At 45.0% G+C, this 12,049-nt stretch overlaps 1 protein-coding gene and 1 non-coding gene across 7 annotated transcripts in view; one reads left to right on the top strand and one right to left on the bottom strand.

Moving 5' to 3' along the window:
* LOC140688960 (guanine nucleotide-binding protein G(I)/G(S)/G(O) subunit gamma-4-like) overlaps positions 1 to 12,049 on the bottom strand; it is a 42,481-nt gene that overhangs the window by 21,152 nt on the left and 9,280 nt on the right. The window lies entirely within an intron of this gene.
* On the top strand, positions 9,616 to 9,689 carry TRNAC-ACA (transfer RNA cysteine (anticodon ACA)). The gene has a single exon. It is a non-coding gene; the product is annotated as a tRNA-Cys (tRNA).

Consider the following 12,049-nt stretch of genomic DNA (forward strand, 5'->3'; position numbering starts at 1 on the left):
CTCCCTGTCAGGGTCATCTGTTGCAACTGGACGCTCCCCTTGCCCCCAGAGTCATGAGGCTTCTGCGTAGTTTTACCCTCGTCTCCTTCCCTGTTTTTTCCCTCTGCTATTAGCAAGCCCTTCGGGGTCTATTCACCTGTTTCTTTGCACTTAGTGAACACTGCTCTCAAAACCCACTTGTTCTCTGTTTTCAAGCCACTAGTTTTCCAAATGGCACAGGATCTTGATGGCTGGTTGGCCCCAGTTGTGGGGCCCATGGGAGTCCTGACCGGAGACGCCGAGGAGGCGGACAGGTCCTCCATCGTGAGCGCGCCCTGCCCCCACCAACTTCCAAAGGGAGGAGGGAAGGAGCCTAGAAGTGAGCGGGGGCTCACCTAGAGGATGGGGACGTAAACTCATGACTTGGAGGGGCAGTAGAAGTCCTGGTCCTGGAAGGGCTGGGGGGCTGGGGGGAGCATCCGGGCCAGGCAGCGCCTGGGCTCAGACCAGCATGGCGGGCGGGCTAGGGGTGAGGGGATGGAGGACGGAGACCCCACACTCATCTGTGATGTTCTCCTTTGCTTCTTAGTTTGCCTTTTCAGATTTGAAGGAAAAGACTCCAGTGCCAGTGGTACCAGTAAATTATTCTTTGTGGAGCCAGAGGCACAAAACTGCTGAGACTGTGCCTGAGGCTTCATCAAGTCAAACTTGGCAGAGTGGAGAAGTGACAGATGAGCTGTTGAGTCCCCGGACACCAAACTACTATGTAGTTTCTATGGAGAGTGCAGTCTTTTTGGTGGGGAGAAGGTAATTAGGTTTATATATTTACTTATTTAACGGAAGGACTGGGGATTGAACCCAAGACCTCGTGCATGCTAAGCACATGCTCCACCACTGAACAGTACCCCTCCTGGCAAATGAGGCTGTTGGCCATTGCGTTTGGGCAAATTGTGGAGCCTGCTCTCGGGGAAACATCTGTCTACAGAGATAATGATACAGACTGGTTCGTTCTGCAAATTATCTCAGCTACATACACTGTATGTCACACAGTATGCACAAATTTAGTGGGTCATGTGCTTGAATGAAGAGAATGAGTTCATGCACCACTCCTAGCGAGACCCCTTTTCACCCCATCCACACAGTTATTCGACCATCCCGTAGGGTTGGGGGCATCCTCCAGCGTCAAGCAGACCAGTGGCTGCCATGCGTCTAGATGCGCTGCCTCCCCCACGGAGGGTTTATCCTCTCTGCTGTGGACTTCGGATGCCATGGCTCTCTGTGCCCTGCTAGGGGACAGTGGTGTACGCACAGAGCGAGCTGTCCAGTTAGGATGAGGTGGGTCCACCCTCTGGGACCGGTTATAGGGAATACCGTTTCTAAAGACTCCAGCTGCTAGCCACTGCATTTTATCTTACCACTTCCTCCTTTTTAAAAAATACAACACTTACATCAAAATGCTTGAATTAAAAACAAAATTGTTGAGATGAAATTCACATATTAACCATTTTATCTATTTTATATATAGTAACATGTATATGTTAATCCCAAACTCCTAATTTATCCCTCCCCCTCCCCCTTAGGTAACCGCAGTTTGTTTTCTATGTCTATGAGTCTCTTTCTGTTTTGTAAATAAGTTCACTTGTATCATTTTCCCCCCCAGATTCCACATAAAAATGATATCATATGGTATTTGTCTTTTTCTGTCTGACTTAACTTCACTTAATATGATAATCTCTAGACCAATCACTTTGCTGTACACCTGAAACAAACACATTGTAAATAAATCTTCAATAAATGAATTAACCACTTTAAACTGAACAATCAGTGGCATTCAGTCCATTCACGTTGTGCAAACACCACCTCGATCTTGTTCCAATACACTTCAATCACTTTGAAATGAAAGTGAGCTGCTAAGCAGGTCTCTACCCCCGCCCCGAAGCCTGGCAACCATCCATCTGCTCTGTCCCTTTGGGTTTGCCTATCTGGACATTTCATCTAAATGGAATCATACGCCGTGTGATCTTTTGTGTTCAGATCTTTCACTGAGTACAAGGTTTTCGGGGTTCAGCCACACTGTAGCACATATCAGCACTTCATTCGTTTCTGTGGCTGAATAATATTCCATCATAAGGACATATTATTTTTTTTTATCCATTTGTCTTTTGCTGAGCACCTGGGATGCACGTACCTTTTGGCTGCTGTGAGTGGTGCAGCTCTGAACACGCACACCTGTACGTGAGTGCCTGTTCTGAACCGCTTTACATTTGCACCAGCCGTGTTCAAGAATTCCAGTTCTTCCACATCCTCGCCAAGATTTGTTCCTTTTCGGTTTCTTTGGGGGGGGCAGTAGTCATCTTGGGGGTGTGAAGTGGGACCACACTGTGGTTTCCATTTGCATTTGCCTGACGGCTAATGACACTGAACATCTTCTCTTGGGCTTGTTGGCATCACTGAAAGAACCTGTCTTAACATTAGGCAAATGTACATTTTGTGACAACCTCAAGTTTATGGAAAGATTGCAAGTACAGGACAAATAAGATTTTTTCTGAGCCACTTGCATGTGAGTTGCCAACCCGATTCCCTGATGCCCCCAAATACTGTGTATTTCCTACAAACAAGGACCTTCTTTTACATGGACCACAATTCAACCATCAAAGTCAGGAGGGTCACCCTGGAACGTCACTACCATTTAATCTTCAGACTCCATTCAAGTTACCAATAATGTTCTTTAGAAACACATGTAGTTCTCATGTCTTAGAATGTCCCTCAGTCTGGCCTTGTTTCAGGCTCCCTCGGGAAGTCAGGTGTTGTTCCTGGGCACGGATGTCAGGGAACACGTACCGCACTGTTCCCATGTCTCCTGTCGTGAGCACCAGACTGCCAGCTTGTCCCACAACTGCTATTTATTTTTGTCTCTTGATCAGTGTGGCGTCTGCCAGGTTTTCCCACTCTATAGTTACACTTTTTCTAATTGTGAGAAGACACTTGGGCACTAAGTTTGTTCCTCAGACTCTCCATGGCTTCATGCACTGGCTGGCATCAGCAGGGACTCACGGTTTTCTGTCTATTAGGAGGCTGTCACGCCTTACTACCAGGATCTGTTTTTATTCACAAGCTGTCCCAGGTGTCGCCAGTCAGGGCCCCCTTCAAGCTGGTTCCTGTGTCTTCCTTGAGTGTCTTCCTCATCCTTTGACCCCTTCTGACAACACTCCTGTTGAAATTCCTGCCCAGCTGTTCCTCTCCCCTTCCCCCATGTGTCTCTGTGAGAGTCCAGGAGCCAGGCAGGAGGTCAGAAGTCAAGGCCGTCACCCATAGGGCAGAGATTCTCAGACAAAGAGCGCCTGCCCATGCAGGCAGTCGTAGGGAGACCATGTCCATCCCTCACTTAGTCCAGAAAGAGTCTCTGAAGGGCGGGGGCTGATCCTGATGGCACATCAGACAAATGCTGCTGAGCTAGCACACGTGACAAGAGGGAAGGGGCCGCGATGAAGCATCCCAGCCTGGGGGCGTAAACAACAGAGGTTTACTTCCTCACAGTCCTGAAGACCAGAAGCCTGAGATCAAAGTGCAGGCAGGGCTGGTTTCTTCTGAGGGTTCTCTCTTCAGCCGGCAGATGCTGCCTCCTTGCTTTGCCCTCAAACGGTCTCCCCTCTGCGCATCGGTGTCCTCACCTACTCTCTTTATAAGGACGCCAGTCCTGCTGGGTTAGGGCCCACCCACACGAGTCCAGTAATTACCTCTTTGCAGGCCCTATTTCCAAATACGGTCACATTCTGTGACATTCTGAATTCAGTGGGCGACGCAATTCAGTTTGTAACACTCCATCCTCTGGACCCCCCAAATTCCTGTCCTTCTTACGTGAAAAATAAGTTCACCCCATCCCAACAGCCCCAAAGTCTTAATCTATCCCAGGATCCATTCCAACTACAAAATCTCATCTAAGTACTGTCTAAATCAAGTGTGGGTAAGATTTGAGGCATGATTCATCCTGAGGCAAAAATTCCTCTCCAGCTGTGAAGGTGTGAGACCTGGCAAGTCACCTGCTTCCAAAAAAAACAGTGGTGAGGCAGGCACGGGGTAGACATCCCTGTGCCAAAGGGAGACTCATAAAGAAAGGGGTCATGGGGCCCAGGCAAAGCCCTCTGAGAGGCAGTGTGGTAGGTCAGACGGTGCCAGAGCCCGTTTTGACACAACATTCTTTCAACAGAAAAGCTATTTTTACAAAGTGGGAAGCGACTGACAGAAAAAGATGATACGTTTGAGTTTTCCACAGAATTCTTCACTGAGAAAAGGATAAACGTCGTCACACATCAGCTCCCAGGGACATTCAAGAAGAATGGATTTTCTATAAGCATTCATAGGGCAAACCATTAATTTTTACATTCCTAGAGAATTAATCTCTTTTTTTAAAAAAAAAGATGATTTTTGTTCAAAAAAAGTATCAGGGCTTTACTTTACATTGTGTGCACATGCATGTGAGTATCTGTGTCAATTATTTCCCAAATTATTTGCTTCCTATGAGATTTTTAAGAGTAAGACATATCAAGTAAGATTTCTCTGCTGTCTTTGGCTCCATCGCTGTTTCCTCTTGCCTTTGACAATCTGTTACTTGTCTTGGCCATGCGTGCTACTTAGAAACCAGCTCCTGAACACAGTAAGAGGAGGGCTTTCTGCGAACTGAAGCTTTTGGAAAAATCTGTAACACACGGCTGACTTTCTTAAGCCTGGGGAAGAACTGAACTTGAAATGAGCTTCCAGGGGTGGTTTGGACAGGTGTGTAATGATACGAATCCACCATTGCAGCATCATACACAATAGTTTCACTGCCCTAAAAATCTTCTGAGGCTTTGTCTGAACCCATAGAATGTACAACCCCAAGAATAAACCCAGACGTAAACTGTGGAATTTGGGTGGTGATGATGTGTTAATGTACATTCATCGATTGTAGCAACTGTGTCTCATTTCTTCAGGATTCTGAACATACGTAGGGGTAGGGGTACATGAGAACTCTCTCCACTTTGTGCTCAATTTTGCTGTGAACCTAAAACTGCTCTAAGAAGTAGTCTGTTTAAAAAAAAAAATCAGTTCTTTGCCTAATTCCTGGCAACCATTTATTTATTTATTTATTTTTATAAATTGAAGTATAGTCAGTTTACAGTGTTGTGTCAATTTCTGGAGTACAGCATCATGTTTCAGCCATACATATACATACATATATTCCTTTTCATATTCTTTTTCATTATAGGTTACTACAAGATATTGAATATAGTTCCCTGTGCTATATAGTATGAACTTGTTGTTTATCTGTCTTATATACAGTAGTTAGCATCTGCAAATCCTGAACTCCCATTTTATCCCTTCCTATCCCATTTCCCCCGTGGTAACCATAAGTTTGTTTTCTATGTCTGTGAGTCTGTTGCTATTTTGTAAATAATTTCATTTGTATCTTTTTTTTTTTTAGATTCCAGATATGAGTGATAGCATATGGTATTTTTCTTTCTCTGTCTGACTTACTTCACCTAGAATGACAATCTCTAGGTCCATCCATGTTGCTGCAAATGGCATTATTTTATTCTTTTTTATGGCTGAGTAGTATTCCATTGTGTAAATATACCACAGCTTCTTTATCCAGACATCTGTCAATGAACAAGTAGGTTGCTTCCCTGTCTTGGCTGTTGTAAATAGTGCTGCTATGAACACTGGGGTGCATACATCTTTTCAAATTATAGTCTTCTCCAGATATATGCCTCAGAGTGGGACTGATGGATAATATGGTAGCTCTTAGTTTCTTGAGGAATCTCAATACTGTTCTCCATAGTGGCTGCAAACTACATTCCCCCAGCAGTGTAGGAGGGTTCCCTTTTCTCCACATCCTCTCTAGCATTTATCATTTGTGGACTTTTTAAGGATGGCCATTCTAACTCAACCACTTACCTTTTAATCTATTTTTAGCTGTGCCTTTTTCAGAATGCAATGTAGTTGGAATCTTGCAGTATATGACCTTTCAGATTGGCTTCTTTCACTTACTACAGTGCACTGAAGATTCCTCCATGTCTTTTCATGGCTTGGTAGCTAATTTCTTTTCAGTGCTGAATAATATACCATTTTACAGATGTACCAAAGTTTATCCCTTCACCTACTGAAGGACATCTTGGTTGCTTCCAAGTTTTAGAGGTTATAAGTAAAGCTGCTCCAAATATCCGTGTGCAGGTTGTGTGGATACATCTTTTCAGCTTCTCTGGGTAAACACCAAGGAGGACAACTGCTAGGTCGTGTGGTAAGAGTATGTTTAGTTTGGTTAGAAACTGCTGCACTGTCTTCCAAATTGTCCGCTCTATTTTGTGTTCCCACCAACAACGATGAGACTTCCTGTCACTTCACACCCTCACCAACATTTGGTGTTTTCAGTGTTTTGGATTTTGGCCATTTTAATCGGTGTGTAGTGATTAGCTCCTTGTTTTGATTTGCATTTCCCTGATGACACACAATGTGGAGCACCTTTTCACATGCTTATTTAAAGATACCCTGTGTCTTTCTTTTGGTGAGGTGCCCATGCAGAACTCTTGCCCATTTTTAATAGGGTTGGTTTGTTTTCTTATTGTTGAATTTTAAGAGTTTTTTTTTATACATTTTGGATACCAGTCCTTTATTAGATGTATTTTGCAAATATTTTCTCCCAGTCTGTGTATTGTCTTTTCATTTTTTGGACCTTCCCTCCCTTTTCAAAGCTTCGGGGCAGGTCCTGGACTAGCAGAGACAGGTGAGGCACCTGGAGTTAGGAAATTAAGGAGGCACTACCATGTCAGGACTGTGCAAATGTGACACCACATTTGCACAACCCTGGGATCCAGTGTCCCCTTGAATTTTCACTGCAAGCCTTCCATGTGTTAACGTCCTCAGGGAGGAAAGCTAGCCCACCTGGAGCAGAGTGAAGTTGCCCCCAGGACCAGGGTGAGGTCTGTGTGATGGCCCCCTGGATCCCTGTGTGTGAGGGGGTGTAGCTCAGAGCCTCTTAGGAAGTGTGGCCTGTGGACTCGAGGGGCACGTCGTCTGGGGGAGGAACTCTGAAATGTGGCTGGAGTTGGGTACCCACTGCTCTGTCCACCGGAAGCCTCCATTGACCAGCCCTCCTGGGGTTACAGATGCTCATGCTCCCAGGAGGCGGCGCTGCTGGGCTCCTAGCGGCTTCTGACTTAAGGCTGTTTACACAACCGATGTAATTTACTTTTCCTAATTCTTCTAAGAATGGTGACGTATGGATTAATTCTTGCCTAACAAAAAGTAAGCGCTTTACTGACAAGAAAACATCATTCTGTGTATATGTCACCGAAGAACTGAAAATAAACCCTGAGACGGCACAGAGAACTGTCCGCAGGCAGTGGGGCAGTGGGCCAGCGGGCTGTGTTGCTGGGCGCAGGGGCGGGGCTGAGCTCATAGCTTTTCACCTTTGTGTGAACACTGGCTGCCGAACAAGCTTGCAGAACCTCGTTAGAGAATCTCCCTTCATGGGAAGTCGTTAGGAAGCTCCTGGTGCCTGTTCTGGGGAGGACGCTTAAACAATCAGAAAAAAGAGTGTTTTCCAGGCAGGAAGGGGAGATGACGGGTCTGCCCACTCTAATCCTTCTGTTTTTGATTTTTTGTACTACTCTGAGCATATTGCCAGTTTCTGTGTTTTAGTCTTACCCTTTGTGACTGTCTGTCATCTTCTTGCCCCCAAGAGATGAGAATCAAGTAAATGCCTTGAACAGGTGGTAATGAAACTGATAGAATATTAGAGATTGTCTAATTAGATTGTTTTGAGATTAGATAACAACTTAATGGCTTGATCTTGAAAAACACAGCAATGAATTGGGATTTACAGCTCTACACTGCTATATATAAAATAGATAAACAACTGGGTCCTACTGTACAGCACAGGGAACTATATTCAATATCTTGTAATAACCTATAGTGAAAAAGAATCTGAAAAAGAATATATATAAACGCATAACTGAATCACTATACTGTACACCAGAAACTAACACAGCATTGTCAATCAACTATACTTCAGTAATTAAAGAAAAAACAAATAGTAATGCAGTTTTCATTCTACAGAAGAATTTATAAGACCAAATGACTATGCAAATCAGGTGTCTTTAAAAGAGGAAGGAAGATCCCATTTGATATCACTTATATGTGGAAAATAAAAAAAAGGGACACAAGTGAACTACCTATTGTTTATAACATAGATGACTGATCTCTTGAATATGAGCCAGCACATCTGACTGTCCTTAATGATTGGATTACCGCATTCTGTTAATTCTTATTTTGTGATTGGCTTTATTCATTTGATAACTATGTAAGTTTAAAAAGCTAAAGGTATAAGCTGTTCTTAGAAACAATGATCGGTACATATATGTAAACTAAAAATATGTGCGGTATATTGTATATATGTATTTACATGCAAAATATTGTATATATACAGTCAAATTGTAACAGTTCTACCTAATAAAACTGAAAAATAAAAAAAAAAAAGAGGAAGGAAGAGCTGACCCATCACCCGCATTGCTGACCCTTCACCACATGCAGTACCGGGCTCTCTCTGAGGTGGTTATTCAAACTTTGCAGATGGAATGAGTTGTGTTGCTCAAGCGAACTATGTGTGGAGAGACTATGTTAGCAGCAGTGGAAAAAAAAAAAAGGACACATTAAACAAGCCTGAAAATAATCTGGACATTTTCCAAGAAAGAGGATGCAGTGTCTGACATGAGTTTTTCTTCAACGTGTCCACAGCCGGCTGAGGATCCTGGCACAGTAGTTGCTGGTGGTGAATTGTCCCTATGTAGTAGAGGTGGCAGTGGCGATCGGCAGGGCTGTGACTGGAAGCAAGCAAATCCTACCTCTTCCTGGCAGCCAAAGAAGCCATGAACACGGGATCTGTGGTCGTGGCTTCTTAGTTGATCCGCCCTGTGCCAGCTCCCCTCTGTGAAGCCCCCGGGAAAAAATACTCCTCCTGCACTGTATGGCTGTACCATGGTGGGAAATCTCTGAGCCATCTCTGAGCAGGACAGTCTGCCAGGGAGGCTGGCTCTGGCCAGTCCTCTTTTTAACCAGAAGTCGACTAGCTATTTTGAACAGGCACCTGAGAGGGGAAGAGTCTCACCAAGACAAAGCTATAAAGGGTAAGAAAAATGTCTATGTGGTCCAGTTCACATACAAGGATGCAAAGACCGTATCCAAATCTGAGAAGCAGATAAAATGAAGCTCTGGTCCAAGCCAAGTCTCACCTGGGGTGGGAGGAGGCCCAGAACCAGAGACGGCTGAGGGTGGGTGCTATATGATGGCACGGTTAGTCCCACGAGTCACTAATCAGTCCCCTGCTCTGCCGGGGAGGGTGAGGGATCAACAGTCAGTCTCACCCTCCCCTGGGAAGTCTCCACTCAATGTCCTGTGGGAGGAAATAAGGCTGCTTAGTCTCCTTGCATAGCAACATGGAGAAAGTCAGCAGCAAGTACATTTACGGTACATTCAGAAAATTCACTCACTTGACATTGCGAATGAACCACAGAGTACTAGCAATGAAGGGAATTTTGCAGACCATGGTTCCAATGGTTTTAAAGCATAAAAGTCCCTTCTAAAATAATGACAATGTGGTGGGGAAGGATGGAGCTCAGTGGTAGAGTGCATGCTTACAATGCATGAGGTCCTGGGTTCAATCCCCAGCACCTCCATTAAAAATAAATAATAAATAAATAAACCTAATTACCTCTCCCCAAAAAGAAAAATAAAATAATTTTAAAAAAATACAGCTTCCCTTAGGGCCATACTTTCAATATCTATTGACTCAGAAGACACAAAGTGATCTAAAGAACTCAGTAATGCACTTAAACTCATTTTATCTTACTGATCCCAAAGATGTTCATGTGCACTTGCAAGTGAGCAGTATACGAAAGCAGGGCATCCTGTATTCAGCCTACACAGGGCTCCTGGTGCAGACCGGGATCTGGAGACCTCTGGTGCTAATTCTGGGTACCACCCTGAGGAAGTCGAAGGCTGGAGCAGAGAGGTAACTCAAATTCCTTTAACCAGCCTATTAACGGCTGAGAATCTGGCACCATTATCCAGCCCAGATAAGAGCCAGGGACCTTTTCTTTCACCTCCCTCTAGAGGACTGTTTCTTTTTTTCTTTTCTTTCTTTTTTTTTTTTTTTTTGGTGCAGGGAGGTAATTAGGTTTATTTATTTATTTTTAGTGGAGGTGCTGGGGATTGAACCCAGGACCTCATGCGCTCTACCACTGAGCTGCACCCTCCCACCCTCCAGGCATATTACTTCTGTACTTGGGAAGGAAACATGACCTGGAATCTGGTACCCGATTTCCTTGTATGGATGTTCTGGGTCATTTTTTTCCCCTTTAGGGGCAAATAATGCAACAGAGGAAGTGTGGAATCCCCTAGTCTCCACCTGGCTCAGCCGTGTGACTTGGCCACATTCAACCTCTTCAGGCCTTAGTTGCCTCATTTCAGAACAAGGATGAACTTGCCTGCCCCTGAGCATTTCTGAAAAGATCAAGCTGATGGGAGGACGAGGATGCTTTTAGGCAGCTACAAAATGCTAATCAAATGTTAGCTATTGCTGCTCTAAAAACCTAAGCACAGCCTGTAAAAGACTTGGAATATCAATTAAGCAGACATCTCTGGAAATGTGGGTTCAGGTAATGCTTATTGTGTTTAATATTAAAAAAACAACCATAACACTGCCTCAAAATTCCTCTGACCACCTATTTCAGTCAAAGAGTAAGGGATGGGGGATGCTTTATATTAGAGACAGAAAGAGTTAGAATGAATAAAGGATTTATAAGATTGGAACAGATGTTTGAAGACAGAGATTTCAAAATGCATAAGGATGCTGTGCTTAACCAGAGTATCTACTTAACCATCCAACTGGGGAAGTGTTTAAAAACCATCTGATAGTGAAGACCAGGTAGAGTTTTGTATCAGCAAACAGCTCAGTGTGCACCTGGCCTCAGGTAGGGCAGGGGGTGCAGGGACCAAGGAGCTGACCTCTGCTCTCAGCGGGTGCCCGTAGTCTGGCACGGCCTTCAGTGGAACCCCAAAAAGGAGCACAGGCAAGTAGGGGGCAGGGAGCCACCCTCTCCAGTTGGCCCAGGAGGGCCTCTGGGATCCGGGCTCCTGCCAGCTCAGCTGTGCAATCTCCCCATCTCCGTCTCTCTGACAACCTCCTGCAGCCCTGATGTTTCCTAGCCTGCATCTGGGAGGAGAGGAGTGTGCGTGGGCAAGTGCGGCAGGGCCTGGGGCCGGACGGTTACCTTCTGAATCCTGGACAGATGACTTGCTCTACAATTTTGTGTGCGTTACTTGACCTCTTGGCTGCAGGATGGGAGGAGCATAGTTGTATTTGTTCCCTGTTGCTGCTACAATGAATTACCACCAACTATGGCTTAAAGCAACGCCAGTGTATAATTTTATAGTGCTGGAGTTTGTTGCTATTGTGAATTATGCCCTATTACCCCCCCCCAACAGAGGCACTGGGGATTGAACCCGGGACCTTGTGCATGCCAAGCAACATTCTCTTCCTCTGAACTACACCCCCACCCCGACAGCGCTGGAGTTTAGAAGTCCATGGCATCATTAGAGATGCTGGTAGATGCTCTGGGGAGACCATTACCTGGCCTCTTCCAGCTTCCAGAGGTGCCTCCGCTCCTTCCTTGAGGCCCTCTTCCACCTGCAAAACCATCAGAGTGGCACCTTCAGTCTGTCCGACCCTCCTGCCCTCCTCTTATAAAGACACCAGTGATTACCTGGGGCCCCTCAAATAATCCACGAGAATCCCCCCACCTCAAGGTTCTTAATCACACCTGCAAAGTCTCGTCTGCCTTTAAGGTAACAGATTCACACACTCCAGCTCCGAGGGTGTGGCCATGGGGGAGCACTGTTTTTCCTACCACGACAGTTATCAAGGAGTAAATACTTAGAGTCTAGTATGTAGCAAGCAGTCAACAAATGTCAGCTGTTATTATTAGCATTACTATTTCTTGCTCAACCAGAAACTCTCCGCCTGGCAAGCTTCCAC

This window comes from Vicugna pacos, chromosome 24 (assembly GCF_048564905.1).
Source record: "Vicugna pacos chromosome 24, VicPac4, whole genome shotgun sequence".
Taxonomy (NCBI): Eukaryota; Metazoa; Chordata; class Mammalia; order Artiodactyla; family Camelidae; genus Vicugna; species Vicugna pacos.